General features: G+C 45.8%; 1 protein-coding gene across 2 annotated transcripts in view; it reads left to right on the forward strand.

Annotated features, from left to right (window-relative positions):
• The window catches only part of dst (dystonin), a 647,938-nt gene that overhangs the window by 120,204 nt on the left and 500,886 nt on the right, over nucleotides 1–26,848 (forward strand). The window lies entirely within an intron of this gene.

The raw sequence follows: 26,848 nt of genomic DNA on the forward strand, positions 1-26,848 counted from the left end.
TTCTCGATTGCCTCCGTCTTTGCGTTGGTCAGCCTGATGCCGTCCGCCGCAATCCTCCTTCCCAGGAACTCCACTTCAGGTGCCAGGAAAATGCACTTTAAGCGTTTTAACCTGAGCCCCATGCGGTTGAGTCGACTAAGAACCTCCTTCAGGTTCTGCAGGTGCTTGCCTGTGTTCCAACCTGTGACCAAGCTGTCATCCTGGAAGACCACAGTATGCGGGACCAACTTCAGTTAACTTTCCATGTTTCTCTGGAATATCACCGCCGCTGATCGAATTCCAAATGGGCATCTGTTATAAACAAAAAGACCTTTGTGCGTGTTGATGCAGGTGAGGGTCTTCGATGATTCCTCCAGTTCCTGCGTCATGTAGGCTGAAGTTAGATCCAGCTTTGTGAACGTCTTTCCTCCTGCCAGCGTTGCAAAGAGGTCGTCGGCCTTTGGTAGTGGGTATTGGTCCTGCAGGGAGAAACGATTGATAATTACTTTGTAATCGCCACGGATTCTGACGGTGCTGTCTCCCTTAAGGACTGGGATAGTAGGACTGGCCCACTCGCTGAACTCGATCGGTGAAATGATGTCCTCTCGTTGCAGTCGGTCTTGCTCCATCTCTCCCCTTTTTCTCATTATGTACGGTACTGCTCTGATGGATTGTGATGGATGGGTTGCGCCCCTGGAATTAGACGGATCTGCACATTTGCTCCTTGGAATTTCCCGATGCCTGGTTCGAACAACGAAGGAAATTTGTTTAAGACCTGGACGCACGAAGTGTCGCCAGCGGGCGATAGCGCTCGGACATCATCCCAGTTCCAGCGTATCTTTCCCAGCCAGCTCCTGCCGAGCAGCGTGGGACCATCACCCGGTACCACACAGAGTGGTAGGTTGTGCACCGCTCCATCGTAGGAGACCTTTACGGTAGCACTGCCGATTACAGGAATCAGTTCTTTAGTGTAAGTTCTTAGTTTCGTGTGAACTGGAGTTAAGACTGGCCTTGAGGCCTTGTTGCAGCACAACCTTTCGAAAGTCTTTTTGCCCATGATGTACTGGCTCGCGCCTGTGTCCAGCTCCATTGACACCGTGAGTCCATTTGGTTCAACATTCAGCATTATCGGGGGACAATTCATGGTGAATGTGTGCACCCCATGTACCTCTGCCTCCTCGGTCTGAGGCTCTGGCTCGTCGTGATCCTCCGTGGATCTGTCCTCCTCTGCAACTTCATGGTTTGCAGGTTTAACAGGCTTTGCAGCTTGCCTGCACACTCGTCGGAGGTGTCCCATTGTTCCACAGCCCTTGCAAACGTACTCTTCGAATGGGAATGAATGGAAACGATGATCACCTCTGCAGCGCCAACAAGGTGTTAATGGCCTGGCATTCATCACCCTTGATGGGCTCTGAGTCATCTGTGGACGTGCAGCCGCAGGTATGTGTGACCTGCCCTGAACGTTACGATTCGAAAACAACACTTTGTTCACAGTACTTGTCGCAGCATTTGTGTGCTGAGAGATTTGCTTCATATTGTTATTGTCACTGATGGCAATGAACGCCTGGGCTATTGCTACGGCCTTACTCAAGGTTGGGTCTCTACATTCAAAAGTTTGAGAAGTATGGTTTCGTGGCCAATGCCAAGTACGAAAAAGGTCTCTGAGCATGTGTCTTTCAAATTTGCAATGTCCTGCAAGGCGTCTTAGCTTGGAGACATAACTCGCCACTTCCTGGTCTTCAGACTTTTTGTAGGCGTAGAACGCTTTCCTTCAGGTTCAAATGCTTTTGGACCAGTGTGCACAAATTGTCGTACGATTTCTCCGTGGGTTTCGCTGGAGTGAGCAGATTCTTCATGAGGCCATATGTTGGTGTCCCACAGATGGTGAGGAGGATTGCCCTTCATTTGGCAGCACTCTCTTCCCCATCTAGCTTGTTGGCCACGAAGTATTGGTTGAGTCGCTCCACAAAAGTTTCCCAATCATCTCCCTCCGAGAATTTTTCCAGGATGCCCACTGTTCTCTGCTATCTGTATCTCGTCGCTAGTTGTTGTTTATGAAGAAAGAGTCAGACTGAACACAGAGCTCAAAATAAAGTGTGACCTTAGTCTTTTATTGCAGGTCTCCAGAGTGCCTCTCCAACCTGTGAAGCCATCTTAAATACCTGTGCTCCCAAGGGATTATGGGATCCCTTGGGACTCCAGGGGATGAGCCCTCTGGTGGCTGTACAGAGTAAATAGAAGTTCACATATCTAACACCTTCATTCCCAGGGATTATTTGAAGTCTATTTTTCCACCAATAAATTCCTAGTTTTCCTTTGCTTTGCGTTCCCTTCGGGATTGTCGGAGAGAGGCTGCTGGGGAAGCACCTGGCATTGATAACTGCAATTCTGGAGATGAAGGATGCAGTGAACAGGCTTAATGGAATGAAAATAGATCCATGATAAGCAACCTCATATATTTTCTAACAGCCCTCTTGCTTGTCCAGAGAATAGTCCTCTGTCACACTTTCGTTGCACTAAATATTTTCTGGGGTTCAGCACCATTAGTTACTCCTGTAAGTGGACCTCGAACTCCTTATGCTCTGGAGTGTACCATTTTGTACTTCAATTCAGGTTGGCTGGTACTGCCGTGAAATTTGGACCAAAGACTGGAGTGATGTTATTTGTGGTGCTAGGAGAAATGCTTGAGGTTTTACGTCATAGCACTTGTAAGTGGAAATCCTTAACTATTGAAGTGTCGAGGGGCTTGCTTCCATTGCTGAGGGGAGCCCCTTATAGAAGGGGCTAAAACTTGCCAGTGAATATCTGAGGGGTCCTGTGTGCCAGTGAATATCGGAGGGGATCTGCATGGCATGAGGTATTGACCAAGGGATAATGTCCGAGGTCAGCGGACATGGGGTGGATGGGAGAAACTGAGCGTTCAGAGCGGGAGCAGTGAGCCCGCTGGAGCTTTAGGGATGGGTTTCAAAATAGGCACAAGCTGCAAACTGAGGTGGAACATGCTTGAGGCCTGGGAGGAGGATAGCCCATTTCAAACCCGCGACCTCCACCACCTACATGGACAGGGGCAGCAGGTGCATGAGAACGCCATCAGCTCCAAGTTCCACTCCAAATCATGTACCATCCTGAACTGGACACATGTCGCTGTTCTTTGATCATTGTTGCGTCAAAATCCTGCAATTCCCTCCCTAACAGCACTGTGGGAGCACCTTCACCACATAGGCTGCAGTGGTTCAAGGAGACGGCTCACCACCACCTTCTCGATAGAAAATGGAGATGGGCAATAAATGCCAGCTTTGCCAGTGATACACACAGTCCGAGAATTAATATTTAAAAAAAACAAGTAATTCAAACTTTGGAAAAAAAATACAACTTAACATTAAACTGAGGCTCAGATTATCTACTTAGGTGGGTGTAAGATTTGAAGAAGTTTTTTGAAGGTGTTTGTGTCCAGATCATTTAGCTCTAAACCAACACCACCAAACACAGATGAACTGATCATCTGTCTCATTATTGTTTGTGGAATCTTCCGATGCACAAATTGGCCGTTGCATTTGCCTGCAAAGCAGTCACTAAAATTCCAAATAATGAATTGGCTGCGAAATGCTTTGGGACATGCAAGGACGAGCAAGTCTTTTTTCTTTTTCAGGTTTATATTGCGCAACATTGTAAAATTGGATAAGTGTGGAAGACATTGCACTGTTGCTATGAATTAATGTAGCACAACATTTGGTGCACAATCTGTTCAATGGAACCTCAGCTAGATTTATTGAACTGTTAATACTTCTCGCCGTGAGTTAGTGGGCAGTTAAATTGGTTGTGTGGAAGTCACTTTCTTATGTTTCCAAGTATTGTGAAAATCAGATGCGCTGCAGTGAGAGGAGACCTGGGTAGCTAGCCCCATTATAATTGAAGTGCTAAGTGAGTCAAACAATTAAGTGATGATGGTTGTGAGTTGAGTGAGTTTGTTCATGCCGCTTGGCAGGCTGCTGGACTGACCACTCAGTAGGATACAGAATCGAAAGACTCTTGCAATTATATAGCACCTTTTGCATCCTTTGGGCGTCCCAATGCGCTTTACAACCAATGAACTTTTGAAATGTAGTCATAGTTGTAATGTAGACAAACCATCTGGGGAATCGTGTAAAATCGACCCAAACCACTATTGACAGTGGCTGGGATGTATGAAAGGTCTGCTGCCTGCAGGTTATTGGGCAATTGGGAGAGAGATTGCTGGCGTGAGTGAGGAGCAAGTGTTTTGGACAATCTACTTTACAGTTTGAGTCTCTGATCCACTGAGGGGCAATTGAGGTGAGGTCTTGAGGATACAAGTGGTTCAAACACTGGAGCCGCAGTGCACAGCGAGTTTTGATTTTAACCTGGTGGTCCATCATAGGGTTAAACATGACGTATTGGAGCTGGGGAGAAGGAGAAATAGAAACGAAGACTGGTGTGTCATTCCCTTGAATTGTGTGTTAACAGCAGCAATGGAGAATCTATGATTGGCAGACTGGTCTCTCTTGGCTAGAAGTATGTTGGTAAAGAAAATCTCTTTATGGCCTCACCCTTCCCTATCTCTCTCTCTCCTGCTCCAGTTCTGCAACCCTCTCTCGCTCTCATGCTCTCTGTTTGTAACCTCCTCCAGCCCTTCAACCCTCCCTATCTCTGTAAGCTGCTCCAGTTCTACAACACTCTCTTGCTCTTCTGCTCTCTCTCTCTTTCTCTAACCTCCTCCAGCCCTACAACCCTCCCTATCTCTAACCTCCACCAGCCCTACAACCTGCAATCCTTCAACTCTGGCCTCTTGTGCATCCCCACTTCTTTCACTCCACTGTTGGCAGCCATGCCTTCAGCTGCCTGGGCCTGAAGCTCTGGAATTCCCCCACTAAACCTCGCCATCTCGCTCGCTCTCCTTTTCAAGATGCTCCTAAAATTGACCTCCTTTGACCTCTGTCTTAATGCCTCCTCCTTTGGTTCTGTCGATTTTAATCTGATTAAGCTGATGTGATGTTTTACTACATTAAAGGTGCTATATAAATGCACATTGTTCAAAGCTCATCAGTGTAGCATTTAATAAAGAAAGGCTTGCATTTCCACAGCGCCTTTCACGTCCACCGGATGTTTTAAAGAGCTTTACAGCCAATGAAGTACTTTTTGAAGTGTGTTCACTGTTGTAATTTAATAGTAAGGTTATGCTATTGAAAACATGCAGTCTTTATTCTACACTAAGTGTGTGCAATGAAAACCTTTGTACACTCAGTACATTCTGATTGTCGTGGATTCTTTTTCTTTTTACAAAAAAAAGTGATTTTTGTTTTAAACAAAAGGTGCTAGAAATAAACCAGGAAGCTCTGCTCAGGAGTGAAACAATGCCAGATAGAACGTGGAGTCTTTGTTGCGTGCAAATGCCGTCTTGGGTCAAACATCGGACACTATTGCTATTGCTGCCGTGGTTGGATGTGCGCTTACTGTATTGTATCTCTGACAATGGGCTTGTTAATTCAAGTCTTCTGCACGTTATAAATGGGGCTGGACAGAGTGCAGTGAAGTGTCATGGAGTCCTTCTACTTTGTTCTAATGGCTGCAGTTAAATCAGCAGTTGTATCATTGAAAAAAAACACCCCTGTGCTTGCTGAAAGCTTCGAGTGGAAAATGATTTGAATCTTTGAGTTTATCGAACGCCACTAAAGCTGTGTGTTCGCTTGTTTCCCCTCTTTTTGTACTTTTGCATGAATTTGTGCTCCTGATGTGGGGCTTGGCCTGCCGAGCGCTCGTATCCGAAACTCTGACATGGGGTCAGTGGGTCTACTCACCTTGTTGGGTCTGCTGCCCTCCTGATATATGCTCCCAATGTGTCGAGATCCCTCCCGAGAGTGAAGATCTGTCACTCACCCAGTAGAGCCCCTTTCTAAGCTTGAAGTTTTCGTTTTTGAATTGTCCTGACTTGGCTGAAGGCGCACAACTGAAGAGGTTTTTTTGGGGGATTATACCATTTGTCATTTTAGAGTGGCACCACCTACTTTTGAGATGAAGCACACAACAACAGCTTTCCTTTTATATAGCGCCTTTAACATGGTGAAAGGTCCCAAGATGATTCACAGGACCGTTATCAAATAAAATTTGACACCGAGCCATTTAAGGAAATGTTAGGATCAGTGACTGGTCAAAGAGGTAGGCTTTAAGGAGCGTCTTAATGGAGGAGAGAGAGGTGAAGAGGCGGAGAGATTTAGGCAGGGAATTCGGGAGTTTGTGTCCAGTCAGCTGAAGGAGATGCTCAAGAGGCCAGAATGGATGGCAGTGAAAATGCAAAATGCTTTATTTCAACGGCCCATTGACTGAAAGGACTGGAGAGTCTGAAGCCTTTTAATGAAGTGGTCCCTGGAGAACAAGATAAACACATGTCCAATTAAAGGTTGAAGTGTAGGATGGTTGATGAACAGTGGCATACATTTGAGGAGATATTTCACAACCCTCAAGAAAAATATATTCCAGTGGGAAGGAAAGGGTGTAAGAGAAAAGATAGCTATCTGTGGCTAATTGAAGAAATAAAGACGGTATCCAATTAAAAACAAGGGCATGCAATTTGGCAAAAAATAGTGAGAGGACAGAAGACTGGGAAGCTTTTTAAAAGCCAGCAAAGAATGACTAAAAAAAATGACCACGAAAGGGAAAATAGACTATGAAAGTAAACTTGCACAAAATATCAAAACAGATAGCAAGAGTTTCTATAGGTATATAAAAAGGAAAAGATTGGCTAAAGTAAATGTTGGTCCCTTAGAGGATGAGACCAGGGAATTAGTAATGGGGAACATGGAGATGGCAGAAACTCTAAACAAATATTTTGTATCAGTCTTTATGGTAGAGGACTCTAACAATATTCCAACAGTGGATAGTCAAGGGGCGATAGGGGGCGGGGGAGGGGAAACTTAACACAATTACAATCACTAAGGAGGTGGTACTCAGTTAAATAATGGCACTAAAGGCAGATAAATCCCCTGGATCTGATGGCTTGCATCCTAGGGTCTTAAGAGAAGTAGCGGCAGGGATAGTGAATGCATTGGTTGTAATCTACCAAATTTCCCTGGATTCTGGGGAGATCCCAGCAGTTTGTAAAACTGCAAATGTACCCCCCTATTTAAAAAAAAATGAGGCAGACAAAAAGCAGGAAACTATAGACCAGTTGGTCCAACATCTGTGGTTTGAAAAATGTTGGAGTCCATTATTAAAGAAGCAGTAGCAGGACATTTGGAAAAGCAAAATTCGGTCAGGCAGAGTCAGCATGGATTTATGAAGGGGAAGTCATGTTTGACAAATTTGCTGGAATTCTTTCAGGATGTAATGAACAGGGTGGAGAAAGAGGAACCAGTGAATCTGGTGTATTTGGACTTCCAGAAGGCATTTGACAAGGTGCCACATAAAAGGTTACTGCAAAAGATAAAAGTTTACAGGGTTGGGGTAATATATTAGCATGGATAGAGGATTGGCTAACTAACAGAAAATAAAGAGTCGGGATAAATGGTTCATTCTCAGGTTAGTAATCCGTAACTAGTGGGGTACCGCAGGGATCAGTGCTGGGATCCCAACTATTTACAATCTGTAATGACTTGGAAGAAGGGAAAGTGGAATGTTGCCAAGTTTGCTGACTGTACAAAGATGGGAGGAAAAGCAATGTGTGAGGAGGACACAAAAAATCTGCAAAAGGACATACAGGCTAAGTGAGTGGGCAAAAAGTTGGCAGATGGAGTAAAATGTTGGGAAGTGTGAGGTCATGCACTTCGGCAGAAATATTCAAAGAGCAAGGTATTATTTAAATTGTGAATGATTGCAAAGTGCTGCAGTTGAGTGGGACCTGGGGGTACTTGTGCATGAAACACAAAAGGATAGCATGCAGGTACAGCAAGTGATCAGGAAGGCCAATGGAATCTTGGCCTTTATTGCAAAGGGGATGGAGTATAAAAGCAGGGAAGTCTTGCTACAGTTATACAGGATATTGGTGAGGCCACACCTGGAATACTGTGTGCAGTTTTGGTTTCCATATTTATGAAAGGATATACTTGTTGTGGCGGTTGATTCCAGAGATGAGGGGGTTGACTTATGAGGCAAGGTTGAGTAGGTTGGGCCTCTACTCATTGGAATTCAGAAGAATGAGGTGATCTTATCGAAACGTGTAAGATTGTGAGGGGGCTTGACAAGGTGGATGCAGAGAGGATGTTTCCACAGACGGGGGAGAATAGAACTACAGGGCATAATCTTCAAATAAGGAGCCACCCATTTAAAACTGAGATGAAGAGAAATTTCTTAGAGGGTTGTAAATCTGTGGAATTCGGTGCCTCAGAGAGCTGTGGAAGCTGGGACATTGAATAAATTTAAGTCAGAAATCGACAGTTTCTTAAACGATAAGGGGATATGGGGAGCGGGCAGAGAAGTGGACCCGAGTCCATGATCGGATCAGCCACGATTGTATTAAATAGCGGAGCAGGCTCGAGGGGCCTTATGGCCTACTCCTCCTATTTCTTATGTTCTTATGTCCAGGCATTGTCCTCTGAAGTGAGGAGTGGAGTGGGCAGTCCCATGCTGTCTGTGTTTCAGATGTCGTATGCCACTTGAAACACGGTCTGAAGTCCAGAGTAACCATTTTGGTATTGATTTAAGGTAACTTGTTTTTACTGCAGGTTCTAATGGGAGTAATTCATGTATTGGTAGTTCTTTGGATAATCCCTTTTTTAAGGTGTGTTTATACTGTGTCTGTCTGGTTTCAATAAGGTGATGTTGGTTACAGGCAGTACAACGTGTGACCGAATAGAGACTTTCTGTTTTATTTAATGTGGTTTTAAAATGTATTGAGTTAAATTGTAAGCTTCTCGTTCTTCCCAAACTTCCAAATGAAGATTCGGGAGATGAGCTTTTATATAGGATAAATTTGCATAGAATATACGACACACAAACAGGCCACTCGGCCCAACCAGTCCGTGCCGGCTCGAGCCTCCTCCCGTCTTTCCTCATCTAAATCTATCAGCATAACTCTCTATTCCCTTCTCACTCATATGCTTGTCTAGCCTCCCCTTAAATGCATCCATACCATTTGCTTCAACCACTCCTTGTGGTATCGAGTTCCACATTCTCACCTCTCTCCTGGGTAAAGATGAATTCCCAATTGAATTTCTTGGTGACGATCTTATATTGATGGTCTCTAGTTCTGCTCTTCCCCACAAGTGGAAACATTCTCTCTCTATCCACTCTCAAAACCTTTCATAATTTTAAAGACCTCTTTAGGTCACTCCTTAGCCTGTTCATCCTTTCCTGATTCTGTATATCCTCGCATTTCTGGTATCATCCTTGTAAATCTTCTCTGCACCCTCTCCAGTGCCTCTATGTCCTTTTTATAATATGGCGACCAGAACTGTACGCAGTACTCTTAAGTGTGGTCGAACCAAGGTTTGGTACAGGTTTAGCATAACTTCCCTACTTTTCAATTCTATCCCTCTAGAAATAAACCCGAGTGCTTGGTTTGCTTTTTTTATGGCCTCGCTAACCTGTGTCGCAACTTTTAGTGATTTGTGTATTTGTACTCCGAGATCCCTTTGTTCCTCAACCCCACCCAGACTTGTGACCTCCCTATTCTTACCCAGATGTATTGTCTCTCATTTATATGCACATGTACACCCAGCTCTATCACTCTACCATTTCTCTTGACCCCTTCACGGTCTTTAAATTGTCAGGTTGCTTTTCCAGATGAGCAGAAAAAAACTCCGTTCCCTAGCCACTGACTCCATCCCTCTTCCCAACTTCTGATTGCAGCTGACCAGGCTGTTCACAACCTTGGTGTCACATGTGACCCTGAAATGAGCTTTCGACCACATATCCGCAGCATAACTCAGACCACCTATTTCCACCTCGGTGACATCACCCGTCTCTGTCCTTGCCTCAGCTCATCCGCTGCTGAAGTCCCCATCCATGCCTTTGTTATCTTTAGACTCGACTATTCCAACGCACTCCTTGTTGGCCTTCCACGTTCTACCCCACGTAAACTAGAGGTGATCCAAAACTTGGCTGCCTGTGCCCTAACTCGCACCAAGTCCAGTTCACCCATCACCCCTGTGTTCACTGACCTACATCGATTTCAAAATTCTCATCCTTATTTTCAAATCCCCCCATGGCCTTGCCCCTCCCTATCTCTGTAATTTCCTTCAGCTCCACAACCCTCCGAGATGTCTGCGCTCCTCTAATTCTACCCGCCTGAGCATCCCTGATTATAATCGCTCAACCATTGGTGGCCGTACCTTCTGTTGCCGAGGCACCAAACTCTGCAACTCCCTGCCTAAACCTCGCCGTCTCTCTACCTCTCTTTCCTCCTTCAAGACGCTCCTTAAAACCTACCTCTGACCATGCTTTTGGTCACCAGCGCTAATTTCTACTTAAGTGGCTCGGTGACAAATTTTAATCATATAATACTCCTGTGAATCGCCTTGGGACGTTTCATTACGTTAAAGATGCGATATAAGTACAAGTTGTTATTGTTTGTTAATGGCCTCCTATAATTTGTTGTCGTCCTCCTCAGTATTGACTATCCCCCAATTTGATGTCATCTGCAAATTTAGAAATTATGTTTTTGATTTCAAAATATAAATTGTGAAGAACAGTGGTCCCAGCACTGATCCTTGTGGTACACCACTACCCATCTTGAGATGTCTCCAGGTTGATAGGCCTGGAAATGTCAAGATACAGTGACTTTGATCTGTGCATGGTCAAAGCTCATCATTTCCTGCAATGACTCTAAGTGCGACCGTTCACCTTTTAGTAAGCAGGACAAACTCCTGTAAAGTTGCAAGCAGCTGCTAGGCCACTGTTGGGCTAGATTCATGATCTCATTGTGCGAGCTTGCTGTGTGCAAACGGCTGTGTTTCCTCCACTACAACAGTGACTGAAGCACTGACCGCACTTGATCCGCTGGGTGGGCCACACTGTTTGCATGCCAGACACGAGACTCCCAAAGCAAGCGCTGTACTTGGAACTCCTTCACGGCAGACGAACCAAAGGTGGGCAGAGGAAACGTTACAAGGACACCCTCAAAGCCTCCCTGATAAAGTGCGACATCCCCACTGACACCTGGGAGTCCCTGGCCAAAGACCGCCCTAAGTGGAGGAAGTGCATCCGGGAGGGTGCTGAGCACCTCGAGTCTTGAGAGCATGTAGAAAACAAGCGCAGGCAGCGGAAAGAGCGTGTGGCAAACCAGTCCCACCCATCCTTTCCCTCAACGACTATCTGTCCCACCTGTGACGGATTGTGGTTTTTGTATTGGACTGTTCAGCCACCTGAGGACTCATTTTTAGGGTGGAAACAAGTCTTCCTCAATTCCGAGGAACTGCCTATGATGATGACAACAGTGACTACACTTAAGAAATACTTAATTGGGTTGTCAAGTGTTTTGGGATGTTTGTGAAAAGTGCAAAAAATACCAACTAATTCAAACTTCACAAAGTGTACAATTGAAGTCCCCAGACTTGAACAGCGGTAAGCTGGATTTTGTGATTTTCTGAGAATTATTTAATTTGCATCTTGGGTTTTAATTTTCAGATATATCCTCAATGGCTGCTGAAATTAGGAGAAATACTTCAAGGGATTTGATTGGTCCATTTTGTGGGAGCAGCTGTTTTGCTATTGCTGGCTTAAAAAAAAAATTTTGGTTTATTTTCTTTAGACTGTTGGGTTTTTCCACTTGTCTATAATTGAACTAATCAATAAGGTTTACAGTGGTTTCTTTTACCAATCCAAAAGGTGTGGCTGTTGTTTTCTTGTGTGACAGTTAAATTTGAAGTGTGACATAGACATTTGAAGTTTACATTCTATATTTAAGACTTCGAATTGGATAGATATAGAAGTCCAATTTACTTTGGAAGGCCTGTTAGAAAGACTTGCATTTATATTCACTTATTCACGATCGCAGGACGTCTGCAAGCAATTGGCAGCCAATGCACTACTGTTGAAGTGTTGTCACGATTGCAATGTCGGAAAAGCCGCAGCCAGTTTACGCACAGCAAGCTCTCTCAAACAGCAATGTGATAACCGCCATATAAATCTGTGTGAGCGATGTTGGTTGAGGGCTAAATATTGGCCAGAACACCAGACAGAACCCTCCTACTTCAAAATAGTGCCATGCGATCTTTTACATCTCACTCGGGTGAGAAATGGCACCTTCGACAGTGCAGTACTCCCTCAGTACTGCCATGGGGGCGTGCACCTGGATTATGCGTTGACGTTTCTTGAGTGGGGCTTGAACCCACAACCTGTGAGTGAGGCGAGAGTGTCACCACCGGGCCAAGGCTGAGAAATAGTAGCTGAAGGACTACATTTTTAAGTGAGGCATGATGGCTCCATCCCACGCGATTATAGCTAAATGAAAATTGTTTGTAATCTTTAAATCTTGTTTCATTAAATGCCTGTTACCACATTAAGAACAGATGCATTTGGAGCAACAATGGACCCGAGTCAAAATGGTGAGCTTCGAGCAAACTGAGCTTTTAACGATCTGTTTATGATTGCAATGTGATGGAAAGCTTACGGAATGTTGATAAATATTAGCAACGTTGCTGTTTTAACCTCTTTAGGGATACCAATAAAGTCTATCGCCTCGGTGTATATATGGGCCGGAATCGCCCTTGGTCAAGTCTCCTGTTCTCCATGTCTTTTTGCTGCCAACTTTGCTTGACAACTTTTCTGTGCTTCGTACGACTTAACTTATTTTTTCCAGGTGAGCTCAATTGCACAATTGGGTTTCCTGCCCTCCAGGATTGTCCTGGAGCCGCCAGGAATTTAAGGTTAATGACCTTGTCACTGCTGCAAGCAAATCGAGGAGAAAAATCAAAGAGAGGCAATAAAAGAAAATGTATGCTTTTGTTCCATTTTCATTGAACAATTTTTCAATTGTCATACTATAAAATTATTGGAGGTGGAGGAAAATGGCTGTTTGATTGGGTTGCAGGCGGGAGGTCATGTCCTGAAAGCTTCAGGAATATGTCCAACCAGAGTTGGCACCCAGAGGTCAAGGGGAATTGTGTTTCTTGGGCATTGTTGCCGTAGTTTAGTTTCGGGTTGCCAACTCTGGTTTGATGTATTCTTGGAGACTTGGTCATGTGATATTTGATGGCAGCATCCAACCACTTGCGATGCCTCATCACATGACGTTTAATCATGTGACATTGTCATCGTATCACGAATCCCTAAATAAAATGTTTGACTTTGTTTTATAAAGAGCTGAATAACAATTTATAAATTACAGAACACAAAAGAATCGAAAGATTTTAAGGATAAGTGATGTTTACATACAACGACTTCTGTGATCGATCGCAATGAGAAACACCCAAGTAAATATCACTGAATCAACAAAAACATCATCGCTATAAGTAGCCTCCAACAAATGTTTTTTGTACAATTTTATGACTTTTCACAATACACAGCAAGTTACAAAAACAATAAATGAAGCCAAACCGAATTCCCTGACTCCCACAGCCCACCTGTGAAGCTCAGCTTCAGGGACATATGGCTCCCTTGGAGAGAAGCACCAAAGCTAGCCAACCCCTGGAACAAAACTCATTCTACAGCAGCGCACATCACAGGCCAATATTAACTCTTTCCCCACCACCACCCCTCTAGTTTGGGCTGCTCTCTCTCCCTCTACCAGTTGTGTAGCACTCTCTGTCTCTCCCTCCCTCGCTCCAGTTTATGTTGCTCTCTGCTCCACCCCGACAGTTGTTTCCCCTCCCTCTCTCCCTCTCTCCCGCCCCAGTTTGCTTTGCGCACTGTCCCACTCTCTTTCCCTCCCCCCCCCCACCCTCTTTCCCTCTCCCCCCACCCTCTCTCTCCCTCCCACCCTCTCTTGTTTCCCCCCCCCCCTACCCTCTCTCCCTCACCAGTCTGTGTTGCTTTCTTTTCCTCCCCCTCCCCTTCTCTCGGGACTCATGGAGTTTCCAGGTGATTTTCATTGGTCCCCGATGCTGTCATCCCACGATTGGCTCAGAAGCAGTACGTTGCGAATTGCGGGGAGACCAGAGGGGCTCAGTGCGGTTTTAGTTGCAAGCCATGATGGCCAGGGTGCGATAACCGCTCACGCACGGACCGCTTCTCCAGATCGCCAGTAGCAGCAGTGTTCGCGATGCCAATCGCTCATTCCGTAAGATCCCGGCCAAAGCGTGAGGTTTGGGAACCCGAGCTTTGGAATAATTGTCATTTGTGTAAAGCAAGATTGGAGGGAGGAAGGGAAGGGTGAGGCCATGTGCAAAAGAGCGGGGGGGGAAGGGGAAAATCCGAGGCTATCTTCTTTGGAAAAGAGCAAAATCCCAGCGGATGGTGGGTTAGCCATATCTCACACCCCGAGTAGCTGGAATGTGTGCCTGCTGTGAAGTAATGGATGTGGGAATGTCGACAAGGTCGTGTGGAAACTGCTTGATCAGACAAGCTACGAATTTTTTTTGTGCAAGCTTGATGATCATGTGTCCTTTTTTAAAAAAAAAAATCTAGGATCAACCTTTAGCACACTGTTTAAATGAACGACCTTTCATGTGAAGAATTTCACCAACCTAAATGTTGACATTCTGAATTTGGCCACTGTAGTTACGGCATTGGAATGGGGTTGTTACTGTTTCCCACATTCTGTAAATGAAAGTGTTTGTGTTGATGTGCTGTGGTTTTTGTGGAGTGTGAAGGAGGCTGCTTTTGGATTGTACACGGAAACAAAATGCACAAGCTCTGGAATGGGGTTCCACTTGTTTGAGTAGTTTGCAGTGGGAGGAGGTCACAAATCATGTTCTCATCTCGAAAACTCAGTGTTGCGACAGCAGTGTTTCCAACCTCGTGCATTTGATTCTTGTTGTGTATTCCTATGCTCGTTCTGTAAGTTGTCTCGTGCTGTTAATGTGGTGCAGTGCAGCTTTAGGCTAAATGCGTTGCGGTAAAGAAGAACCCGTATTCAATGTCCTTGGTGATTGGAGCGTGGGCAGATACGGCAGAAGCGGCGAGGTCGGGGTGAAGGAGCGGCGAGAGACTGTGGAGGGGTGTGAGTTCGGGGCCAGGGGCCCAGGGGCAGCACGGGCCAACCCACACCGTGATATGTGTGCGCACTCGATCCGTGCAGCAGAGCCGGTCTCCAGTCGTCTTGCGTCACCCTTGCCATTGGACCAAGACCTAGCTCTGTCAAGCCCGTGTGGTGGCTGGGGTGCAACGGCCACCCCACGTTAAAAAAAAAATCCATGCACTGTCATCTTCCACCCTTGAGGATTCAGTTCAGGACCTGGAATTTTAGGTCCTTCATTAGAACATCTGTGAATTCATCCTTTTTTGATGTGGAAGCAAGTCATCCTCGGTTTGAGGCACTGTCTATGATGATGATTTTAGAACTGTTTCAATTAACTGGGATTCCTCTCATTCCAAATTAATATAATTTCATGCCCTGGGTGCGAGAGGGGGTGGACCGCGGGTGGGGGAGGGGCCAGGCCAGGCCATGAGAGGGGGCGGACCACGGGTGAGGGTGGGGTCAGGCCAGGCCATGAGAGGGGGCAGACCGCGGGTGGGGGAGGGGCCAGGCCAGGCCATGAGAGGGGGCGGACCGCGGGTGAGGCCAGGGGGAGGGGCTGGGCCACGGGAGGACCGCGGGAGAGGGAGGGGCCAGGATATGGGTGGGAGATGGGGTGGACCGTGGGTGGGGGAGGGGAGTGGCCAGGCCACAGGAGGAGCTGGGGGAGGGGCCAGACAGCGGGTGGGGGAGGGGCCGGGCCACAGGAGGGGGAGGACTGCGCGTGGGGGAGGGGCTGGAGCAACAACTTGATGGGGATTGGACACTCCTGGAGCAGGGAGGTGGGAGGTGCTGCTTTAGACTCTTGTGCATCCTAAATTATCCAGCAGAGTTTTTGCAAGGCGTTCCCTTGTTGTGCAGCCCATGAATGCTAATTCCCTGCTGTTGGGCATAAATCAACTTCCGAAACCAGGAATCATTTAATTCAATTGAAGTTACTTGTGTTAACACTGGTCTTCATTCTCCTGTTTACATATTACAGTACCAGACGTGAGACGATTGCTTGTCCAACAATTCCCATGGTGGGAACCTGCAGGGGAGGGGGAGCTTATGGAGGTCCCACGGTACAAAGTTGTATTGCTATGACTTAAATTCTAGCAATTTGAAAAACACATTTGGGCATCAGATTCACATTTGATGAACAATATTTTAGTGGAACAAACTCCCGAGGAAGATGGGGAAAGCACTTCGTATTGATTCACTCAACTGAAAATTGGACAGATTTCTTTCTGCAAACAGTGTCTTGGGATACAGTGCATGAGTAATCTGCTACATGCCATGATAGGTCCTTACTATACAGTATAAATGCACACGAGGCCCATACTTGAGAGAAGGTCACTCTGTGACCAGTTACCTTTATTACCAAGACCTCAAGTGATGAAGGTGGGTGGAGCTTCCCCTTTTATACCTGAAAGTCCAGGTTAGGAGTGTCTCCCACAAGTTCACCCCCTTGTGGTCAATGTTCTCAAGGTGTACAACTTAGTTCAGCTGATACATGGGTTACAATGATAGTTGAATACATGACATGCCATGCGAGTGCAGCAGGCTTGGGAGGAACAGGTGACTTTAGACCTATGGTTCATGTCTGGGTCTGTTGTGGACTCATTGATAGGGATTGATTGCTCTGATTAGTCAGCAACTCCACTATCGTTGCATCATGTGACTACCAGGATGGCAGACAGGGAACTAGATGGACCGTGGGACTTTTTTGCTTAGATGTTCCAATGTTCCTATGAAAAATGTTGACGGTTATGGGAGAATAGAATAGATGGCTCCGATGTAGAGCTTGCAGTAATGGTAAGTGAACCATGTGCCAATCGTCCCTTCTGTGATTTATTACACCTCTTATCTCCCATTTACTGCTGATAATTGTGCACTTTGTTGGACTGCTGTGATTATGGGAATTAAGTTATGTCATGCTTTGCTCTGTCGTTGAGCGGCAGCACGTGGACGACGCCTGCGTCTGCGCACATTCTGAGGCTGAACTCCAGTCAGTGTATTCACCGAGGCATATGAAAGCATGGGCCTTACGCTTAACGTCCGTAAGACAAAGGTCCTCCACCAGCCTGTCACCACCGCACAGTCCCCCAATCATCAAGATTCACGGTGCGGCCCTCAACAACGTGGACCATTTCCCATATCTCGGGAGCCTCTTATCAACAAAGGCAGACATTGATGCAGTGATTCAACATCGCCTCCTGTGCGCCAGCACAGCCTTTGGCCGTTTGAGGAAAAGTGTTTGAAGACCAGGCCCTCAAATCTACCACCAAGCTCATGGTCTACAGGGCTGTAGTAATACCCGCCCTCCTGTATGGATCAGAGGCATGAACGATGTATAGTAGGCACCTCAAGTCGTTGGAGATATGTCACCAACGATGTCTTCGCAAGATCCTGCAAATCCGCTGGGAGGACAGGCGCACCAACATCAGTGTCCTCGTCCAGGCTAACATCCCCAGTATTGAAGCACTGACCACACTCGATCAGCTTCTCTGGGCAAGCCACATAGTTCGCATGCCAGATACGAGACTCCCTAAGCAAATGCTTTATACGGAGCTCCTTCATGGCAAACGAGCCAAAGGTGGGCAACGGAAACGTTACAAGGACACCCTCAAAGCCTCCCTGGTAACGTGCGACATCACCACTGACACCTGGGAGACCCTGGCCGAAGACCGCCCGAGGTGGAGAAAGTGCATCCGAGAGGGTGTTGACTTTCCTGAGGTCGCAATGATCTGACTGGCAGTTGTGCCGCTGTTGTATGTTGCATAAAGCAGTTTGTAATCTGTAATAGATGTGTGATGTCAGGTCCTTGCATGTCTCAGGTGAGAGGAGGGTTTATTTTATGCAAGGAAGAGGCAAGAATTAAAATATCAGCGAAAGTAACTTGTTGCAGGCAAAGCTTCACAGCAGGCTTTGTTTTAATGAACTGATAACAGCGCATTATGTTTTAAAATGACAAAGCTGCTCGTGGACTGATCTCTGGGAAGGAGCAGAAGCGAATAAAAGTCTTGTGGCATCTCAGCTTTCTGTGAATGATTTGGCTGCTTTTAGCCTTGAATTAAGACTGGAAAATGAGAGCTGGTCTTAAAAAAAAAAAAAATCGTAAAGTTTGTCTAAGAAATGTGGATAGCCGTTCGGCCCATTTTAATTCACCTATCCAGGAAGAAAAATTGGATTGTTACAGCACCTTTCATGATCACGGTATGTCCCAAAGTGCTTCACAGCCAATGAAGGACTTTCTGAAGTGTCGTCACTGTTGTAATGTAGGAAAGGTGGCAGCCAATTTGCGCACAGCAAGGTCCCACAAACATCATTATAGACAGTCCCTCGAAAAAGTGAGAATGCAGGTACAGCAAATAATTAGGAAGGCAAATGGAATGTTGGCCTTTTATTAAAAGCAGAGAACTCCTGCTACAGCTGTACAGGGTATTGTTGAGGACACATCTGGAGTACTGCGTACAGTTTTGGTCTCTGTATTTAATGAAGGTTATACTTGCATTGGAGGCTGTTCAGAGAAGGCTCACTCAGTTGATTCAGGAGATGAGGGAGTTGACTTATGAAGATAGGTTGAGTAGGTTGGGCCTGCACACACTGGAGTTCAGAAGAATGAGAAGTGATCTTATCGAAACATAAGATAATGAGGGGGTTTGACAAGGTGGGTGCAGAGAGGATATTTCCACTCATAGGGGAAACTAGAACTAGGGGACACAGTCTTAGAATAAGGGGCTGCCCATTTGAAACTGAGGTGAGGAGAAATTTCTTCTCTGAGGGTCGTAAATCTGTGGAATTCTCTGCCCCAGAGAGCTGTGGAGGCTGGGTCATTGAATATATTTCAGGCAGAAGTTGAACAGATTTTTGAATGATAAGGGAGTAAAGGGTTATGGGGAGCGGGCAGGGAAGTGGAGCTGAGTCCATGATCCGATCAGCCATGATCTTATTAAATAGTGGAGCAGGCTCGAGGGGCCAAATGGCCTACTCCTGCTCCTATTTCTTATGTTCTCTATTTACTGACGGTACACACTGCAGCCACGATGTGCCAATGGCGGAGGGAGTGGCTGTTTAAACTAGTGGATCGGGTGACAATGGAGAAGGCTGCTTTATCCGGAATGGTGTTGAGTTTCTTGTGGTGTTGGAGCTGCACACATCCAGGCAAGTGGAGAGTATTCCATCACACTCCTGGTGGAAAGACTTTGGAGAGTCAGCAGGCGAGCCACTCGCCACAGAATACACAGTCTCTGATTTGCTCGCGTAGTCATGGCATTTTTGTGGCTGCTCCAATGGAGTTTCTAATCAATCACGAGGGCCAGGATATTAATGGTGGTGGGTTTAGTGATGGAAATGCCGTTGAATGTCCTGGGGAAATGGATAGATTCTTTCTGATTGGAGCTGGTCATTGCCAAGCACTTCTATGGTGCAAGTGTTAGTTGCCACCGATCAGACCAAACCTGGATGTTGTCCAGGTCTTGCTGCATGCGGGCAGGGACTGCTTCATTATCTGAGGAGTGCAAATGGAAATGAACACGGCAATCATCAGTGAACATCCCCACTTCTGACTTTTATGATAGAGGGAAGGCCACTTTTTGTGAAGCACCTTGGCGCGTTTCTCTATCTGAAAGATGGTATATGAATGCAGTTTGATGCTGTTGTTCACTTTCATTTTTTTTATCTTTTTGATCCACCTTAAGAATAATTCCCTTTTCTGCGGAATACTGGATTGGAAATGTTAGCTAGTTTTTGAACCAATGGTAGCTGAAGGTTCAGTTTTTTTTGTACTTAACAATTACTTCTATTTCTAAGCATTTACCTGTTTAAAGCACCCAGATGCACTTGCACATTATTCATAAATGATTCAATCCTGTGAATTTGGGTTGAAATTGACCGTGGAGATTGACATAGAATTACTGAGAATGTACAGCATCATAATTCTAAAAGGACAAAGGGTGTTAAAAAAACAAGCCTGAAGGCTTTGTGTCTTAATGCAAGGAGTATCCGTAATAAGGTGGATGAATTAACTGTGCAAATAGATGTTAACAGATATGATGTGATTGGGATTACAGAGACGTGGCTCCAGGATGATCAGGGCTGGGAACTCAACATCCAGGGGTATTCAACATTCAGGAAGGATAGAATAAAAGGAAAAGGAGGTGGGGTAGCATTGCTGGTTAAAGGGGAGATTAATGCAATAGTTAGGAAGGATATTGGCTTGGATGATGTGGAATCTATATGGGTAGAGCTGCAGAACACCAAAGTGCAAAAAACGTTAGTGGGAGTTGTGTACAGACCTCCAAACAGTAGTAGCAATGTTGGGGAGGTCATCAAACAGGAAATTAGGGGTGCATGCAATAAAGCTGCAGCAGTTATCATGGGTGACTTTAAATATGCATATAGATTGGGCTAACCAAACTGGAAGCAATACGGTGGAGGAGGATTTCCTGGCATGCATAAGGGATGGTTTTCTAGACTAATATGTCAAGGAACCAACTAGGGGGGAGGCCATCTTAGACTGGGTGTTGTGTAATGAGAGAGGATTAATTAGCAATCTCGTTGTGCGAGGCCCCTTGGGGAAGAGTGACCATAATGTGGTGGAATTCGACATTAGGATGGAGAATGAAACAGTTAATTCAGAGACATGGTCCAGAACTTAAAGAAGGGTAACTTTGAAGGTATGAGGCGTGAATTGGCTAGGATAGATTGGCGAATGATACTTAAGGGGTTGACAGTGGATGGGCAATGGCAGACATTTAGAGACCACATGGATGAACTACAACAATTATACATCCCTGTCTGGCGTAAAAATAAAAAAGGCAAGGTGGCTCAACCGTGGTGATCAAGGGAAATCAGGGATAGTATTAAAGCCAAGGAAGTGGCATACAAATTAGCCAGAAATAGCAGCGAACCCGGGGACTGGGAGAAATTTAGAACTCAGCAGGGGAGGACAAAGGGTTTGATTAAGGCAGGGAAAATAGAGTATGAGAGGAAGCTTGCAGGGAACATTAAGACGGACTGCAAACGCTTCTATAGATATGTAAAGAGAAAAAGGTTAGTAAAGACAAATGTAGGTCCCCTGCAGTCAGAATCAGGGGAAGTCATAACTGGGAACAAAGAAATGGCAGACCAATTGAACAAGTACTTTGGTTTGATATTCACTAAGGAGGACACAAACAACCTTCCGGATATAAAAGGGGTCAAAGGGCCTAGTAAGAAGGAGGAACTGAGGGAAATCCTTATTAGTTGGGAAATTGTGTTGGGGAAATTGATGGGATTGAAGGCCGATAAATCCCCAGGGCCTGATGGACTGCATCCCAGAGTACTTAAGGAGGTGGCCTTGGAAATAGCGGATGCATTGACAGTCATTTTCCAACATTCCATAGACTCTGGATCGGTTCCTATCGAGTGGAAGGTAGCCAATGTAACCCCACTTCTTAAAAAAGGAGGGAAGAGAGAAAACAGGGAATTATAGACCGGTCAACCTGACATCGGTAGTGGGTAAAATGATGGAATCAATTATTAAGGATGTCATAGCAGCGCATTTGGAAAGAGGTGACATGATAGGTCCAAGTCAGCATGGATTTGTGAAAGGGAAATCATGCTTGACAAATCTTCTGGAATTTTTTGAGGATGTTTCCAGTAGAGTGGACAAGGGAGAACCAGTTGATGTGGTGTATTTGGACTTTCAGAAGGCTTTCAACAAGGTCCCACACGAGAGATTAATGTGCAAAGTTAAAGCACATGGGATTGGGGGTAGTGTGCTGACGTGGATTGAGAACTGGTACTTTTCAGAATGGCAGGCAGTGACTAGTGGGGTACCGCAAGGTTCTGTGCTGGGGCCCCAGCTGTTTACATAGTACATTAATGATTTAGACGAGGGGATTAAATGTAGTATCTCCAAATTTGCGGATGACACTAAGTTGGGTGGCAGTATGAGCTGCGAGGAGGATGCTATGAGGCTGCAGAGTGACTTGGATAGGTTGGGTGAGTGGGCAAATGCATGGCAGATGAAGTATAATGTGGATAAATGTGAGGTTATCCACTTTGGTGGTAAAAACAGAGAGACAGACTATTATCTGAATGGTGACAGATTAGGAAATGGGGAGATGCAACGAGACCTGGGTGTCATGGTACATCAGTCATTGAAGGTTGGCATGCAGGTACAGCAGACAGTTAAGAAAACAAATGGCATGTTGGCCTTCATAGCGAGGGGATTTGAGTACAGGGGCAGGGAGGTGTTACTACAGTTGTACAGGGCCTTGGTGAGGCCACACCTGGAGTATTGTGTACAGTTTATGGTCTCCGAACTTGAGGAAGGACATTCTTGCTATTGAGGGAGTGCAGCGAAGGTTCACCAGACTTATTCCCGGGATGGCGGGACTGACATATCAAGAAAGACTGGATCAACTGGGCTTGTATTCACTGGAGTTCAGAAGAATGAGAGGGGATCTCATAAAAACATTTAAAATTCTGATGGGTTTAGACAGGTTAGATGCAGGAAGAATGTTCCCAATGTTGGGGAAGTCCAGAACCAGGGGTCACAGTCTTAAGGATAAGGGGTAAGCCATTTAGGACTGAGATGAGGAGAAACTTCTTCACCCAGAGAGTGATGAACCTGTGGAATTCTCTACCACAGAAAGTTGTTGGGGCCAATTCACTAAATATATTCAGAAAGGAGTTAGATGTAGTCCTTACTATTAGGGGGATCAAGGGGTATGGCGAGAAAGCAGGAATGGGGTACTGAAGTTGCATGTTCAGCCATGAACTCATTGAATGGCGGTGCAGGCTAGAAGGGCCGAATGGCCTACTCCTGCATCTATTTTCTATGTTTCTAAACAAGCTGTTCGGCCCACCTGGTCTGTGTCTGTCTTTATGATCCACACGAACCTCCTCCCAGCCCTCTTCATCTCACTCTATCACCATATCCTTCTATTCCCTTCTCCCTCATCTGTTTTCCCCTTGAATGCTTTTCATCTCAACTACTCCTTATGGTAGTGAGTTCCACATTCTCACCAGCCTCTGGGTAACGAGGTTTCTCCGAGTGGATTTATTTGTGACTATCTTCTATTAAAGGCCACTAGTTTTGGGGTCTCTCCCACAAGTGGAAACATCTGCTCTCGATCGACTCTATCAAACCCCTTCATAATCATGAAGACCTCTATCACGTCACTCATTGGTCTTTTTTCGAAAAAAAGAGCCCGAGCTGGTCCAGTCTTGACTGCTCGGTATTTGACCCTGGAACGTGGAGGAGGATGCAAACTGAGTGTTGCACTTTTGCCCCTCCAGTCTGCCTTCATTCTCGCACGTCCTTCCACCTGATGTTTGCCGCTACTCCTGGTTTGATAGTCTGTCTGATTCCCTGTCTGCAACCCTCTGCTTCGGTGACAGCTGCTGTTTTTTTTTTAGATGCACAATGAAACAGAAGTGCTTGATAGCAAAAAGCTATAATTTAGTGGCGCTGTTTAATTTCTAGTTTCTGTGTTTATCTCCTGACGTGCAACATAGCACAACACCATCTGCTGCATGGGAAAGTGAGGAAGCTTACTGTTCAGGTTTATTACATTTTTTGATCATCTTTCTGGAATTCCCTCACCAAACCTCTCCGCCTCTCACCTCCTTTTATGATGGTGCTTAAAACCTAACTCTTTGATCAAGCTTTCGGTCACCGGTCGGAAAGCTTCTTGGGCTCGGTGCCTTTTTTTTTCTGTTCACGCTCCTGTGAAGCACCTTGGATTGTTTTACAACGTTAAAGGCACTGTATAAATGCATCATCATCATAGGCAGTCCCTCGAAATCGAGGAAGACTTGCTTCCACTCTCAAAATAAGTTCTCAGGTGACTGTACAGTCCAATATGGGAATTACAGTCTGTCACAGGTGGGGCAGACAGTGGTTGAAGGAAAGGGAGGGTGGGACTGGTTTGCCGCACGCTCCTTCCGCTGCCTGCACTTGATTTCTGCACGCTCTTGGCGACGAGACTCGAGGTGCTCAGCGCCCTCCCAGATGCTCTTCCTCCACTTAGGACGGTCTTGGGCCAGGGACTCCCAGGTGTCGGTGGGGATGTTGCACTTTATCAAGGAGGCTTTGAGGGTGTCCTTGAAACATTTCCTCTGTCCACCTGGGGCTCGCTTGCCGTGCAGGAGTTCCGAGTGGAGTGCTTGCTTTGAGAGTTTCGTGTCGGGCATGCGGATGATGCGGCCCACCCAACGGAGCTGATCGAGCGTGGTCAGTGCTTCGATGCTGGGGATGTTGGCCTGAGGACACTGATGATGTTGATGAAGCTTTTTGGTCTCAGTCATGGCTCAGTTGGTAGCATTCTCGCCTCCTCAGTCAGGAGTCAAGTTCCACTTGAGACTTGAGCACAAAATCCAGGCTGACTCTCCAATGCAGTACTGAGGGAGTGCTGCACCGTCTGAGGTGCTGTCTTTCAGCTGAGATGGAGTTAAATTGAGGCCCTGCCAGCCCTCTTGGTTCGGTGTGCAAACAGTTACTGGGTGATTAGCAGTGGCAATATTCAAAGAAGAGCAGGGGAGCTCGCTCCCCTGTGTTCTGGCCAATATTTATCCCTCAACAATCAGAATTAAAACAGATGATCTCGTTGTTATAACATTGCTGATTGTGGGAGCTTGCTGTGCACAAATTGGCTGCTGTGTTTCCTACATTACAGACCTGACTCCACTTCAAAAAGTACTTAGCAAATTTTTCTCCAGAAGTTGGGTCTGTGACATCAAAAAGTAGGGGCTGGTGTCAGTGAAAGTGACCATGAAGCTGTCGGGTTGGTGTAAAAACCCAACCGGTTCACTAATGTCCTTTTCAGGGAAGGGAACCTGGCGCACTTACCCGGTCTGGCCTGTATGTGGTTCCAGACCCCCACCGATGCAGTTGACTCATACCTGCCCTCTGAAGTGGCCATGCAGGCAGGCCCTTTAGTTGTATCAAACCGCCTATCAGCGGTCCAGGAAGGAGGCCCACCACGATTATCTCGAGGGCAATAAATGCCAGTCTTGCCAGTGATGCCCATATCCCAAGAATGAATTTTTAAAGAAATCAGTTGGGTGCATAGTTGTCAAGCTGGCAGGCGAGCGAACCTCGACAGCTTTTGTTTTGGAAGAATTTTCTTGGCTGCACTATTTGCAAAGTGAGATTAAGAACGAGGGGTCCTTGATGAGCAGGGACACAGAGATAGGAGAGGAATTGAGACAACGACTAGTCGAAAGGCGTCCTTTATATTGTGCAAGACCCCCACCCATGACACCTGGCTCCTGAACCGTCGGCCTTGTTCTTCGGGAAATTCGTATTTAAAAAAAAAAACTGGCAAGATACATAATGAGGATGGAGGCACCAGCAGAATATAAAAGCCCTTCAAGTTCATGTAACTGGGATCAATTTGGATTGACTTTTTTTGGAAATGTTTTCTCGGAAAGTAACGAATGAACTTGTATTTCTGTGGAACCTTTGACGATGTCCCAAATTGTTTTGCAGCCAATGAAGTGCTTTTGAACTATTGTCCCTGTTTGTAATGCAGCAGCCAATGTGTGCACAGTACGGTCCCATGAACAGCAATGTGGTCCGGGACAGGAGGGTGTGACCATGAGTGAGGCAGGTATGGGGACCCAGGATGTAGTCATTGAGGAGCCTCAGTCCTTGCTCTTGTCCAACAGGTATGAGGTTCTTTGCTGGAGTTCTTTGAGGATGTAACGAGCAGGGTGGATAAGGGGGAACCAGGACATGTCGCGTATTTGGATTTCCAGAAAGCATTCAATAAGTTGCTATATAAAAGATTACTGCACAAATTAAGATCTCACGGGGTTGGGGGTAATATATTAGTGTAGATTGAGGATTGGCTAACAGAAAACAGAGAATCAGAATAAATGGGTCATTTTCAGGTTGGCAAACTGTAACTAGTTGGGTGCCACAGGGATCAGTGCTGGGGCCTCAACTATTTACAATCTATGTTAATGACTTGGATGAAGCAACCGAGTGTAATGTAGCCAAATTTGCTGATGATACAAAGCTAGGTGGGAACGCAAGTTGTGAGGAGGATGCAAAGGGATATAGATGGGCTAAGTGAGTGGGCAAAAATTTGGCAGCTGGAGTATAATGTGGGAAAATGTGAGGTTTATCCACATTGGTTGGAAAAATAAAAAAGCAATTTATTATTTAAATGGAGAGAGATTGCAAAATGCTGTGGTACAGAGGGATCTGGGGGTCCTTGTGCAGGAAACACACAAAGTTAGCATGCAGGTACAGCAAGTCATTAGGAAGGCAAATGGAATATTGGTCTTTATTGCAAGGGGGATGGAATATAAAAGTAGGGAAGTCCTGCTGCAACTGTAGAGGGCGTTGGCGAGACCACACCTGGAGTATTGCCTACAGTTTTGGCCTCCTTATTTAAGGAGGGATATACTTGCATTGGAGGCAGTTCAGAGAAGGTTCACTGGATTGATTCCTGAGATGGTGTTTTCTAATGAAGAAAGGTTGAGCGGGTAGGGCCTATATTCTTGGAGTTTAGAAGAATGAGAGGTGATATTATTGAAACTTATAAGATTCTGAGGGGGCTTGACAGGGTAGATGCAGAGAGGGTGTTTCCCCTCGTGGGGGAATCTAAAACTATGGGGCATAGTTTCAGAGTAAGGGGTCGCACATTTAAAATGGAGATGAGGAGGAATTTTTTCCACTGAGGGTCGTGAATCTGTGGAATTCTCTAGCCCAGAGAGCTGTGGAGGTTGGGTAATTGAATATATTTAAAGTGGAGATGGATGGATTTTTGAACAATAATGGATTCCAGGGTTACCGGGGGCGGGCAGGGAAGTGGAGTTGAG

The sequence above is a fragment of the Pristiophorus japonicus genome, chromosome 7 (assembly GCF_044704955.1).
Source record: "Pristiophorus japonicus isolate sPriJap1 chromosome 7, sPriJap1.hap1, whole genome shotgun sequence".
Taxonomy (NCBI): Eukaryota; Metazoa; Chordata; class Chondrichthyes; family Pristiophoridae; genus Pristiophorus; species Pristiophorus japonicus.